Source organism: Lampetra fluviatilis, chromosome 74, assembly GCF_964198595.1.
Source record: "Lampetra fluviatilis chromosome 74, kcLamFluv1.1, whole genome shotgun sequence".
In the NCBI taxonomy this organism is placed as follows: Eukaryota; Metazoa; Chordata; class Hyperoartia; order Petromyzontiformes; family Petromyzontidae; genus Lampetra; species Lampetra fluviatilis.
In genome coordinates this window covers 1,875,832-1,890,727 of record NC_136348.1, presented here as the reverse complement: position 1 = coordinate 1,890,727, position 14,896 = coordinate 1,875,832, and the positions used below count along the sequence as shown (strand labels likewise).

The following is a 14,896-nucleotide window of genomic DNA, read 5'->3' as shown; positions in this document are numbered from 1 at the left end:
AGTTTTTATTCAAAATAAGCGCACAATTACACACTGAGATGCACTTACATATTCATGCATGAAGCACAATGGGCACATTACTCTTCGGTATGTTAATAGACATGCGGATTGTACCTTCCAAAATTAACAATCGAATGCAAATATCCTGAAAGACAAAGGATTGGATCCTAGGGGGGGAGTTATAAGGCGGCTCAGAAGCAGAGCTCAATGCCATTTCGAGAGGGAACTTGATGAGGTTGGACGCTCGACTCGTCGCTCTGCTGATCGCCCTTCAACCGCGAGACAACGCAGCCTGGCGAGCACAATTGCTGTGTCGACAGTGAGGCGACTTTGCGTTTGGAGAGTTCGTGGCGACATCTTCAAACGGGTTCCAGACATCGATATACCGTGAATCTCCAAGTAAGTGTCTATTTTCGCGGATAAACTCCTAAACGTGTTTGTCGTCACATTTACGGGATTTTTTTGCATCTCGGTTAGAGTGTCGTTCTTGTTTTAGCAGTTAACAAAATCCAAAACTCAACGCTAAACATACTTGCGGCCGATAGCGTACTTTTTACTCGATAACACCGCTGCTGTTACTACGCTCACATGGAGCAGAGACGCTCTCCACAGCCCCACGCACACGGATGCAAGAAGCCATTCAATTGCTCTGTGTGTGGGAAGGCATTTTCACGGCCATCACATTTACAGAGTCACCAGAGAACACACACGGGCGAGAAGCCATTCCTGTGCCCTGTGTGTGGGAAGACATTTGCACAATCATCACATTTACAGATTCACCAGAGAACACACACGGGCGAGAAGCCATTCCTGTGCTCTGCGTGTGGGGAGGCATTTGCACGGGCATCAACTCGTCAAACTCACCAGAGAACACACACGGGCGAGAAGCCATTCCTGTGCCCTGTGTGTGGGAAGACATTTGCAGACTCATCAACTCTTCAAACTCATCAGAGAACACACACGGGCGAGAAGCCATTCCTGTGCTCTGTGTGTGGGAAGGCATTTGCACGGACATCAACTCTTCAAACTCATCAGAGAACACACACGGGCGAGAAGCCATTCCTGTGCTCTGTGTGTGGGAAGGCATTTGCACGGACATCAACTCTTCAAACTCATCAGAGAACACACACGGGCGAGAAGCCATTCCTGTGCCCTGTGTGTGGGAAGACATTTGCAAAGTCATCACATCTTCAGAGTCATCAGAGAACACACACGGGCGAGAAGCCATTCCTGTGTTCTGTGTGTGGGAAGGCATTTGCACACTCGGCAACTCTTCAAGACCATCAGAGAACACACACGGGAGAGAAGCCATTCCTGTGCCTTGTGTGTGGGAAGGCATTTGCACAGTCATCACATCTTCAGAGACACCAGAGAACACACACGGGCGAGAAGCCGTTCCTGTGCTCTGTGTGTGGCAAGGCATTTGCACGGACATCAACCATGAACAGGCATCAGAAGGTCCACAATGATTGGAAACTGAAATCAAAAGCTGAAATTCAAGGTGCTGCAATGAGTCCTGAAGAAGTTTCCACCTTCGATCCCATGCAGTTGGATCCCGAGAGATGGCTGGATGTAATGGAGTGGCTCGACGATCAAACCGAGAGTCAGGGATGACTGAACAAATATTACGTCAGGTAATATTTGTTAGTTTTACAGTTTTTGTGAGAGTTTAATGACGTGCGCAATGGTGGTTTGTAATGTTATCGGATTACTTGCCGAAGTGGCGTGATGAGCAGTGGTTGTGATATGATTCAATTCCGGACAATATTGTAGTGTTTAAGTCTTCCTGTTGAGCTAAAGTTGGAATGCATCTTTAGTTAGATCTTTTCTCAACATTTTTAACGGGTTTTTTTCAAGCATATAGCTTTTTTTGGTTGGTATTAATCGACTTTAGATAACCGATTTAAGGATGTACATTGATGACGCGTTCGTTGGATATATGGCCTTGACTTCAACATAGATGTACAGTGAACAAATGTGGTGAACTAATAAGGAAATAATGGGGAATGATACTTTAACGCTTTGGTATTCCTGGAACGGATATGGTTTGCGTTGTATTGTAACTGTTTGAACATAGGACATAATACATTCGGTTCGAGTTTTGACTTAAAAATGATTGCAGATGAATAAAAACGTTTTTTAACAAATGTGTGTCCGTTTATTTATTCATATCAACAACGTGGTTTAAGCGAGTTTCAGGTGGAGGATCTTCGTCACACATCTGCCCTTAACCGGCAGCATCTTGGCTGTCTACCCGATTAACACGTGTTCCTTGAGGGAAAAGGTCCCCGTAGTTAATCGTTCATCAACGTACCAGTCCCTAATCCCTAAGTATGTCGGGGATAAACTGTACTCTATAACATGTAAACTGTAATACTAAAAACGATAACACTAACCATTAAACGATTATAAACCAGTGTTTAATTTATAACCATATAAACGGAGGTAAGGTATTATAATATCATTAGAATCACAGCGTGGCCGTATAAGAATCACGCACAAACCCATTATAAACTCATGAGATTATGAATCGTTACAATTATTATAACAATCACAAATTGTGACAAAGCGAAATTCCCACATGCAAAACACCACGCTCACGTGACGAATTCTTAAACAAACTGCAACACTCAAGTGACAGAACTCAACAAAAAAACGCCGCAATAAAAAAAACATCAATGGACAAATCCTAAAAACAGACAACACACGCACGTTAGTAGCTGTTAGAAGAAGACAACACCTAGCACCTTCAACTATACACATACAGCCCCAAAGAGCCAACTCGTAAATGGGGCGGTATATGACAGCCTTCGCTGCTGTCGACGGGGCCAAGCAGCGAGTGTTTAACTCCATTGTTTCAGAATCCGTGTCATCACCCGGTCACAGCGCATTAGCCAAACTACATCTCCCCAACAAGGCAACCTTCACTATGCTGTATATTTTTGCAGTATATTTACGGACGCACTTGAAGATAACAATTCGTCTAGAAAAGGCAGGCGACTTATTCTACCAACACGATTTCAATTTCTATACGAAAGAAGTATGAGTTCATTAATGAGTAGTATTCACTAAGCCCCGATGGCACTAACCTACACACAGTTATGATTAAACAAAGTAAACATTCGTCGGTCATCCCAGCTTTAAAATAACACTACAGACTAGTGTTATAGTAAACTATAATGTTGTGAACTCTAACAATATAAGCTATGAGCGATACATTTTAACGCTATATAATTAAGATTGAAGTGTGATATTAGAATCTCATTCAAATTTCGATTTAAAGCTTTTGTGACTGCAGGGCTTCATCTTCTTGGTTCTTTCGGTAAAGTCACGTAGAAAGACTTTACCGAAAGAACCAAGAAGATTAACTCATTCGAATTCTTAGCTTTACACCGTGGTCCTCTAAGAATCACACTATGCTCGTGAGTATGTAACATGTCTGTATGTAATATGCATGAATGTAATATGTCTGTATGTAACATGTATGCATGTAAAATGCATGTATGTAATATGGACGTGCGAACCAAGGGCGGGATATGTGAAATGAAAGGTGCAGGATCAGGATGGGATTACAATTATTTGAATAACACTTTCGTGGTATTCGGATCAAGCTGTCCACTATTGGATGAATGTTCCATCTCAATGGCATCAAATAACAATATTCAGTATGAATATGTAAAATAATCGCACAAACCCAATATTAGCACGTGAAATAATGAATCATTACAATTGTAATGACTCCGTACTCAGACTGCAGAGGGTTCTTTTGTTTAGCCTTTTAACGCGGTTTCAGACCCCAGGCGTCACGATATAGCAACGACGACGACGAGACAGCAACCAGCCAACACAGCCCCAAACCTCGTTCCTCCCCCTCTCTCATTCTCGGCGTGAACCTCCGCCCACACTTGGTCTCGCCTTCCCTTCTCGAACTCTCTCTATCTTGTTGTCACCACTTGTCTCTGAGTTTACATCACCCACCTCTGTGACCTCTACCTGACCCCGCCATGGGCGGAGCAACTTGGGGGATTTTCCTGGTGGCACCTGTAGGCAATACAACCATGCCCTGTCCCCCACTGCCCATGGAAGCACGTGCTCCCGCCGGCCCGTGTTCTTTTCATTGGCGGATTGCGCTCTGGTGGGGAAAGGTCCTCGTTATGAATCGTTTCGCAACATTCAGGTCCAGAATACCGAAGTATACCGGGAATCACCTGCACTTAAAAACACGTAAATTGATCACACTATGAAAAATAACACTAAACATTAAACGACAAAAAAATATCAACTGGTTTTATAATTTATAGCACTGTAAACGGAGGTACTGTATTTAAATCTCATTAGAAGTATTAAAATCTCACTCTACACATATGTATGTAAATTATCTGTTCAATCGAGCCGGGGGTCGGATATGTGAACTGTGGGGGGTACAGGGCAAGAATCGCATTCAAATTTTAGAAAAAAAATATGGTAGTATTAGCATTTTACTGTGCTTGAATGTTTGTTACGTGCAAATGCAAATCGTTAGTTGTAAATGCGAGGGAGGGGTTAAGAGGTGCACGTTTAGTCCAGTGTTAATATTTATTTTAGCATCATATTTAAGAATTCGTCTGGACATGGCACGTGCCTTGTTATACTCGATCAACCAAAATTAGTACAATGTCGGTCACACAGGAGTGTGATTTCATTCATGAGTAGTATTCACACAGCCCCGATGACACTAACCTACCTAAAGTTATGGTTAAACAAAGTAATCTTGAGTGACTTAATTCTCAGCTCAGACATGATCATCGCAATCATTTCCAAAGACGGGTGGTTTCCTGCGAGAGCAGGTCCCGACTACAAACAGCTGGGCAGCAGAATCGGAAGTAGCTGCGTCGCCCTTGAAATGTGATGTAGCTGCTGTTGTTGTCGCTGCTGTTGTTGCTGCTGTAGTTGCTTCTGTTGCTGTGATATACGCAGGGAGGTGGTGTTCCGTGATGGGATGACGCCTTTGATTAAAGCCTCTGATCAAACTCATCCGATTGACGCCCATGATCGTCGCATTTGATCAACTCTGATATTGTAGACTCTCACATCTTAAGCTCTATCATAGTGAAACATTATATTATAACCTATGAACTACAACCTATCCATTGTAACGCTGTAAAAATTAACCCGTGAAAACAAAGTTTTTCACTATAAATTCTTTATATGCGTGGCGGCTAGAGTCCTCTCGTCCTTTGGCTTGAGATGGCTGCCACCTATGGGTCAGATGATTGCCTGCCACCATTAAGCAATTGGTAATTAAATATAATTTATTTTTTCCTAAAAAGTGTACAATTTTGGAAGAAAAAAATTCACGAAAATAAATTGTCACGCACAACGAGTCTGTGTGCAAAATGTCAGCTCGATTGGATCACGGGAAGTGGGTTAAAGACCGACTGAAAGATTTGCACGGTCGTAAGCGTGCAAGCAAGCAAGTGAACTTAATATAAAGGATTTCAAAAATTAACCCGTAAAAACAAATTTGTCAGATGATTGCTTGCCACCATTAAGCAACTAGCAGTCGCCGCCCGCTTCGCGGGCGGTGTGTATGTGCTTGGTTGGTGGGGAGTTGAAAGTGGCTGGACACAATAGACATGTTTTGGTGATTGCTTTATGTTTATTTTTGTGAGGTTATATGCATTTTTATGAGATGCTCAATCGACAATATTAAAGAATGCAACTTATTCAAATATAGAATGCAACTTATTCAAATATCTGGCGATACACGATATTCTTCGTGTACACTCCGTCTTCCTCCTCGTCGTCAGGTCATTCAATAAGCATCGTGATGTTGGATCTTGCCGTTACTCGCGATAGTGCCACGTACAGTTGGCCGTGCGAGAAGCATGGCGTTAGTAGATATAATCCCAGGTTGTGAACAGTTTGCCCTTGCGCCTTGTTGATGGTCATCGCGAATGCTGGGACAATGGGGAACTGTTTGCGCCGAAGTCGAAATGGGAAGTCCTTCGTGTCCAATTCGCGGCGGATATGGTTGTTCTCAAGCAGCGAGTCCAAGACCAAGTGTGGGTACTCGGAAAGCTGCGGTAGGTCGTCAAAGTCCGACAGAGCCATCCCACCTGCCGTGAGGAACTCGTGGAGGCTGTGAAGGATCTTGAACTTTACCATTTCTTTTATTTTCTTTGATACTGCTTATCCTGCATAATGCACGGGTATAAGTAGTACTAATCACATACCTGCATTTCCCATATCCCCTCCCTTTGATGCTGCTAATCCTGCATAATGCACGGGCATAAGTAGTACTAATCACATACCTGCATTTCCCATAAATATGCTAAATTGCTCTTGTCAAGGCGCCCTTTCCCCCCCTTCCAACCCAGCTTATCTATATGCTCCAAGCACGTGTGCTGTTTCATTCAGACGCTGTCGCCTCGACAGACCTGGTTTTCACCTGAGGACGGCGGCTTGCGTTGTGGCCGAAACGTCGTGAGAATTATTTTATTATGTTTAATTTTTTTTTATTGTATAGCTGCCCTTGTACGTGACTTTAGCGACATAACCAAGAAGATTTAGCATATCTTCTTTGTTGGTCAGCTGGCGGTACTGGTTCTCGTAATCGCGAGCCAATTCGTCGTAGAATTTATCCCAGAGAGCCTTCGTATCTGCTGGCATGGAATATGACGAAGCTGGTACGGAATCTGAAAGAGCGAGGCTTCTTCCAGCGGTTTGTTTTGTTTAATAATTATTCGTAACGCACCATCCATATGCGCTCCACCATCCACCATGCCCTTGCATCGCATTAGTTCATCACGTTTGTTGAAGTCAATGCCATATATCCAACGAACGCCTCATCAATGTACATCCTGAAATCAGCTATCTAAAATGTTGAGTAAAGATGTACCTACAAACGCATTCCAACTTTAGCTCAACAGGAACACTTAACGACTACAATTGAACCCTCTCACAACCAGTGCTCATCACACCACTTCGGCACGTAATCCGATAACATTACAAACCACCACTGTGCACGTCAGTAAACTATCACAAAAACTGTGAAACTAAAATGGTCAAAATTACACACAAAAGTTATCGATACGGCTTCATAGGTATAACCACATGACATCATATATCACCCCGAGCTCTCGGTTTGATCCCCGAGCCACTCCATTACATCCAGCCATCTCTCGGGATCCAACTGCATGGGATCGAAGGTGGAAACTTCTTCAGGACTCATTGCAGCACCTTGAATTTCAGCTTTTGATTTCAGTTTCCTATCATTGTGGACCTTCTGATGCCTGTTAAGAGTTGACGACTGTGAAAATGCCTTCCCACACACAGGGCACAGGAATGGCTTTTCGCCCGTGTGTGTACTCTGATGAGTTTGAAGAGTTGATGAGTGTGCAAATGTCTTCCCACACACAGGGCACAGGAATGGCTTCTCGCCCGTATGTGTTCTCTGATGACTCTGAAGATGTGATGACTGTGCAAATGCCTTCCCACACACAGGGCACAGGAATGGCTTCTTGCCTCCGTGTGCGTGGGGCTGTGGAGAGCGTCTCTGCTCCATTAGATGCGTAGTAACAGCAGTGGTGTTATCGAGTCAAAAATCGGCCGCAAGGATGTTTAGCGTTGAGTTTTGGATTTTGTTAACTGCTAAAATAAGAACGACACTCGCGTCTAACCGAGACGCAAAAAAATCCCGCAAATTTGACGACGAGCACGTTTAAGAGTTTATCCGCGAAAATAGACACTTACTTGGAGATTCACGGTATATCGATGTCTGGAACACGTCTGAAGATGTCGCCACGAACTCTCCCGACGCAAAGTCGCCTAACTGTCGACACAGCAATTGTGCTCGCCAGGCTGCGTTGTCTCGCGGTTGAAGGGCGATCAGCAGAGCGACGAGTCGAGCGTCCAACCTCATCAAGTTCCCTCTCGAAATGGCAATGAGCTCTGCTTCTGAGCCGCCTTATAACTCCCCCCCTAGGATCCAATCCTTTGTCTTTCAGGATATTTGCATTCGATTGTTAATTTTGTAAGGTATAATCCGCATGTCTATTAACATACCGAAGGGTAATGTGCCCATTGTGCTTCGTGCGTGAATATGTAAGTGCATCTCAGTGTGTAATTGTGCGCTTATTTTGAATAAATGGAAAAACTTTGTCCTCGATTTAAAGTGAATGCAGAGAAGTTAGCGTGTAACTTTAGAAAAGGAAGAGAGCGGCCTTCTCGACGAGGGAGTGAAACCCAATAGGTAATATTTTTTTACAGCGTTACAATGGATAGGTTCTAGTTCATAGGTTATAATATTATATTTCACTATGATAGAGCTTAACATGTGAGAGTATACAATATCAGAGTTGATCAAATGCGACGATCAAAGGCGTCATCCCATCACGGAACACCACCTCCCTGCGTTCATCACAGCAACAGAAGCAACTACAACAGCAACAACAGCAGCGACAACAACAGCAGCAACATCACATTTCGAGGGCGACGCAGCTACTTCCGATTCTGCTGCCCAGCTGTTTGTAGTCGGGACCTGCTCTCGCAGGACCCCACACGTCTTTGGAAATAATTGCGATGATCATGTCTGAGCTGAGAATTAAGTCACTCAAGATTACTTTTTTAACCTTAACTTTAGGTAGGTTAGTGTCATAGGGGCTCTGTGAATACTACTCATGAATGAAATCACACTCCTGTATGACCAACATTGTACTAAATTTGGTTGATCGAGTAGAACAAGGCACGTGCCACGTCCAGACGAATTCTTATCAACAACAGTGTCCTTAAATATGATGCTAAAATAAATGTTAACACTGGATTAAACGTGCACCTCTTAACCCCTCCCTCGCATTTACGACTAATGATGCGCATTTGCACATAACATACATTCAAGCACAATAAAATGCTAATACGACCATGTCCTGGGTGAATGGGTGGATGAGTGAGTGGGTGGGTGAGTGGGTGGTTGGGTGAGTGGGTGGGTGAGTGGGTGAGTGGGTGGGTGGTTGGGTGAGTGTGTGGGGGGTGGTTAAGTGGGTGGGTGGGTGAGTGAGTGAGTGAGTGGATAATCTGAGCACCAGCTGTTGAGTCAGTCGGGGTGGGTGGGTGAGTGAGTTAGTAAGTGAGTCGGTGGGTGAGTGAGTGGGTGGGTGAGTGAGTGAGTCAGTCAATGAGGTGCGTGTGCTGCTACTCGCTACTACTGACAGCACTTTCCCCTACAGCCTGCTAGAGGCTACACGGGGAAGCTTTGTATGTGTCTGTATGTAACAGCACTTGCCCCTACATCCTGCTAGAGGCTACCTGGTGGAGCTTTGCCTTTGTCTGTGTGTAACAGCACTTGCCCCTATACCCTGCTAGAGGCTACCTGAGGGAGGTTTGTCTTTGTCTGTGTGTAACAGCACTTGCCCCTACATCCTGCTAGAGGCTACCTGGGGGAGCTTTGCATTGTCTGTGTGTAACAGCACTTCCCCCTATATCCCTGCTAGAGGCTAGCTGGGGAGCTTTGCCTTTGTCTGTGTGTCTGCAGATTTCACCTCCTCCATACGAGAAGACAGCTCCCCACTGGATGATTCCCCACCGCCATATCCAGCTCACAACACGGACTAACCACCTGTGGTGCCACTACTGCGGAGCAACTCCGCAAGCGTCGCGACTCCCTCCCGGCCCCCGCACTAAACACACGACCCGCACGCAGCGCACACACGTAGTGTCCTGGCCGGGGGTTGCCTGGCACATCGGGTTTTAATCCGAGAGGCCCCAAGGTGGGAGAGTCCCACGGTTTCCCGGTGCCAGGAGATTGGCCGACCCCCACAGAACAGGTTACATTCTGGTGCCCCTAAATTGGCTTAAAATTGTATGGGCGCAAAAGAAAAGGTGCCCTGGGCCAACCGCAATGAGTTACACACAACACGGTTGGGAGGACGGAGGGTGGAATATTAGGCGTAAAGACCAGACCCTAAGACGCAAACTTCAGGGCACGGGAGAACAATGGGTAAGGGGTTATTTTTATTATTTTATTACTTCCCTTCTACGTGATGACTTTACCGAAAGAACCAAGAAGATAGCGCCGACCTCTGCTTAGCACATTCGCATGCAGCGGCGCGCGCGTGCACGCCACCGCGTTCGTTTTGGTGCTGGTGTACGTGTGGGAGATAACCAGCCAGTTCGCCATGTCCCTCAGAGAGGGACATGGCGTGTGCGTGAGTGCGCGTACGTTCGCTACGTGTATGATACAGGTGTGCGATCACAACGTGAGTGCTCCGTGGTGAGTGGGTGCCGCGGGGAGCTGTGTGCGGGAGTGCGCGTACGTTCGCTACGTGTCGGATACGGGTGCGCATTGGTAACGTGGTTATTCGACGTGGAGGCGAGTGCCGCACAGGGCTGTAGACGAGCGCACGCTGCGAGCGCACGCTCGCAGCGTGCGAGAGCTGTACGTAGCGGCGTAAAGAGGGGGAGTATGGCGTTTGATTGATGATGCCGTGCGCACGTATGCTTGCAGCGTGGGAGCGCTGCGTGAAGCCGTATGGGTAGGAGCGTCGCGTTCGAAGGCCGGCGAAACCCTAGCGGGTATTAGGGAGGTGGGGTAACATAAACGGAATAGGGGATGATGGCGGGAGAGACCCCGGGGGCCAACGGCCCCCACAGGGTCCTGCGAGAGCAGGTCCCGACTACAAACATCTGGGCGGCAGAATCGGAAGTAGCTGCGTTGCCCTCGAAATGTGATGTTGCTGCTGTTGTTGTTGCTGCTGTTGTTGCTTCTGTTGCTGTGATATAGGCAGGGAAGTGGTGTTCCGTGATGGGATGACGCCTTTGATTAAAGCCTCCGATCAAACTCACCCGATTGATGCCCTTGATCGTCGCGTTTGATCAACTCTGATATTATAGACTCTCACATGTTAAGCTGTATCATAGTGAAACATAATATTATAACCTATGAACTACAACCTATTGGGTTTCACTCCCTCGTCGAGAAGGCCGCTCTCTTCCTTTTCTAAAGTTACATGCTAATTTCTCTGCATTCACTTTAAATCGAGGACAAAGTTTTTTCCATTAATTCAAAATAAGCGCAAAATTACACACTGAGATGCACTTACATATTCATGCATGAAGCACAATGGGCACATTACCCTTCGGTATGTTAATAGACATGCGGATTGTGCCTTCCAAAATTAACAATCGAATGCAAATATCCTGAAAGACAAAGGATTGGATCCTAGGGGGGGAGTTATAAGGCGGCTCAGAAGCAGAGCTCAATGCCATTTCGAGAAAGAACTTGATGAGGTTGGACGCTCGACTCGTCGCTCTGCTGATCGCCCTTCAACCGCGAGACAACGCAGCCTGGCGAGCAGAATTGCTGTGTCGACAGTTAGGCGACTTCGTTCGGAGAGTTCGTGGCGACATCTTCAGACGGGTTTATATATCGTGAATCTCCAAGTAAGTATCTATTTCGCGGATAAAATCTTTAACGTGACCGTCGTCAAATTTACGGGATTTTTTTGCGACTCGGTTAGACGCGAGTGTCGTTCTTGTTTTAGCAGTTAACAAAATCCAAAACTCGACGCTAAACATCCTTGCGGCCGATAGCGTACTTTTGACTCGATAACACCGCTGCTGTTACTACGCTCACATGGAGCAGAGCGGCTCTACACAGCCCCACGCACACGGAGGCAAGAAGCCATTCAATTGCTCTGTGTGTGAGAAGGCATTTTCATGGTCATCAAGTCTTAAGAGACACCAGAGAACACACACGGGTGAGAAGCCATTCCTGTGCTCTGTGTGTGGGAAAACATTTGCACACTCATCACATCTTCAGAGTCACAAGAAAACACACACAGTCGAGAAGCCGTTCCTGTGCTCTGTGTGTGGGAAGACATTTGCACACAAGTCACACATCAACAGGCATCAGAAGGTCCACAATGATGGGAAAGTCATGTGGTTATACCTATTAATCCGTATCGAGTACTTTTTGGTTATAATTTTGACCATTTTAGTTTTACAGTTTTTGTGAGAGTTTAATGACGTGCACAGTGGTGGTTTGTAATGTTATTGGATTACTTGCCGAAGTGGTGTGATGAGCACTGGTTGTGAGAGGGTTCAATTGTAGTCGTTAAGTGTTCCTGTTGAGCTAAAGTTGGAATGAGTCTGTAGGTACATCTTTACTCAACATTTTTAACGTTTTTTTTCAAGTATATGGCTTTTTTTGGTTGGTATTAATCGACTTTAGATATACGATTTCAGGATGTACATTGATGACGCGTTCGTTGGATATATGGCCTTGACTTCAACATAGACGCACAGTGAACAAATGTGAACTAATAAGGAAATCATGGGGAATGATACTTTAACGCTTTGGTATTCCTGGAACGGAAATGGTTTGCATTGTACTGGAGCATAGGACGTAATAAATATTCCCTTCGAGTTTTGACGTAAAAAATATTGCAGATGAATAAAAACGTATTTTTAACAAATGTTTGTCCGGTCTTTATTTTATAATGTTCCTAGCAAAAACATGTTCACATAATTCCAGGTGTAGGATCTCCGTCACACAAGCGTGCCCTTAACCGGCAGCATCTTGGCTGTCTACACGATTAACACGTGTTCCTTGAGGTGAAAGGTCCCCGTAGTTAATCGTTCATCAACGTACCAGTCACTAATCCCGAAGTATGTCGGGGTTAAACTGTACTCTATAACATGTAAACTGTAATACTATAAACGATAACACTAAACATGAAACGATTATAAACTAGTGTTTTAATTTACAACCATATAATCGGAGATAAGGTATTATAATATTATTAGAAGCATTAGAATCACAGTGTGGTCGTATACGAATCGCTAATATGTATGTATAGTGTACGTGCAAGGATCGTATACAAATTATTACAATTACAACATGGTCATATTACAATCACGATTTTCACTGCTAGATTTCATCGAATAACAAAAGACGGAATTTATTTATATAAATACACGCACAAACCCATTATAAACTCATGAGATTATGAATCGTTACAATTATTATAACAATCACAAATTGTGACAAAGAGAAATTCCCACAAGCATAACACCACGCTCACGTGACGAATTCTTAAACAAACTGCAACACTCAAGTGACAGAACTCAACAAAAAAACGCCGCAATAAAAAACAACATCAATGGACAAATCGTAAAAACAGACAACACACGCACGTTCGTTGCTGTTAGAAGAAGACAACACCTAGCACCTTCAACTATACACATCATACAGCCAACTCGTAAATGGGGCGGTATATGACAGCCTTCGCTGCTGTCGACGGGGCAAAGCAGCGAGTGTTTAACTCAGAATCCGTGTCATCAACCGGTCACAGCGCCTTACCCAAACTACATCTCCCCAACAAAGCAGCCTTGCCTATGCTGTGTATTTTAGCAGTATATTTACGAACGCACTTGAAGATAACAATTTCGTCTTGAAAAGGCAGGCGACTTGTTCTACCAACATTATTTCAATTCATATCCGAAAGAAGTATGAGTTCATTCATGAGTAGTATTCACTAAGCCCCGATGGCACTAACCTACACACAGTTATGATTAAACAAAGTAAACACGAGCGAGACGGCCTCAACTTGAAGAGAAAGTTGACAAACTCACGGGTGCCATCACCCAGCTGCTACAACGCCTGTCGGATGAGACGCTGCGTCCCGTGGCACCAACCAGGCGAGTAAAGGAAGATCTGAGCCCCAATCGAAGGCCGCCACCCGAACATCAGCAGCAGTAGATAGCGTGATTCTAATAGGACCACGTTGTTATTATAATAATTTTAATGCGATCAAAACCGCGCACCTCAAATTTTGCATTCTCGACTCCCGATGTGCATCTACATATAACGTACATTCTAGCTCAGTGTAATTCTAATACCACCATAGTGTTATTCTAATCATTTTAATCCGATCCTAATCCTGCACCCCCCCCCCATATACGACCTCCTGTTCGCATATCCAAAGGCCATATTACATACATACAAGCACAGTTCGCTTGCACGTACATTACACATACATGCGCAAAGTGTGATTCTAATACGATCACATTGTGATTCTAATAATTGTAATGATATTTAAACATTGTTTTGAAGCTTTCACGGCTGCAGGAATTAATACTATTTGGTTCTTTCGATAAAGTAACGTAGGTAGAATTAAAGCAAAATAAATCACGACGTTTCGGAGGCAACACAAGCGCCCGAAACGATGTCTGCGGTAGACATCGCGGATATCGCTTATGGTGTTATAAATGACGTATTAAAAAAACTATTTTATAGTCGTCTAATGTTGAGTGTAATCTTTAGAGTGTTACAGTTTACATGTTTTAGAGTACAAGTGATCTCCGGTATACTTCGAGGGACCGGAAGGTTGATAAACTATTTATAACGGGGACCTTTCCCCTCTAGGACCACATGTTGATGGGGGAGACAGCCAAGATGTTTTAGGATTAGGATCGGATTAAAATGATTAGAATAATGCATCTTAAACAACTACGCTGGTTTGGTCGTCTGCGTGCGTATCTGGACGTTTATTTATTTATTTACGGCCCCGCCCTGACAGCTCACTCTGATTCGATAAAAATAAAACAGCTGGCAAAAAGCGAAAGATCACTTTGATTCGATATAAATAAATACTACCGCCGGCAAAGAGAGCGAAAGCATACGTCTGGCAAGGTCTGCGCCGCAGTGGTGCAGTGCACTGTGGGCACAGACCCTGCGCTGTGTGAGTGTGCTGTGTATGCAAGTGTGCGAATGGTAGTTACGCTAATATTACGTATATTTATGTAAAAAATGGGTGCTGGGTGCTGCGATTAGATAATAGATAATAGATAGATAATCGTTTATTGTCATTGTCACCAGTACAACGAAATTGAAAATGCTCACCAGTCAGGGCATCAT

The 14,896-nt window shown here is 44.5% G+C and overlaps 1 pseudogene; it reads left to right on the top strand.

Annotated features, from left to right (window-relative positions):
• The window catches only part of LOC144953344 (uncharacterized), a 201,380-nt pseudogene that overhangs the window by 151,175 nt on the left and 35,309 nt on the right, over positions 1–14,896 (top strand).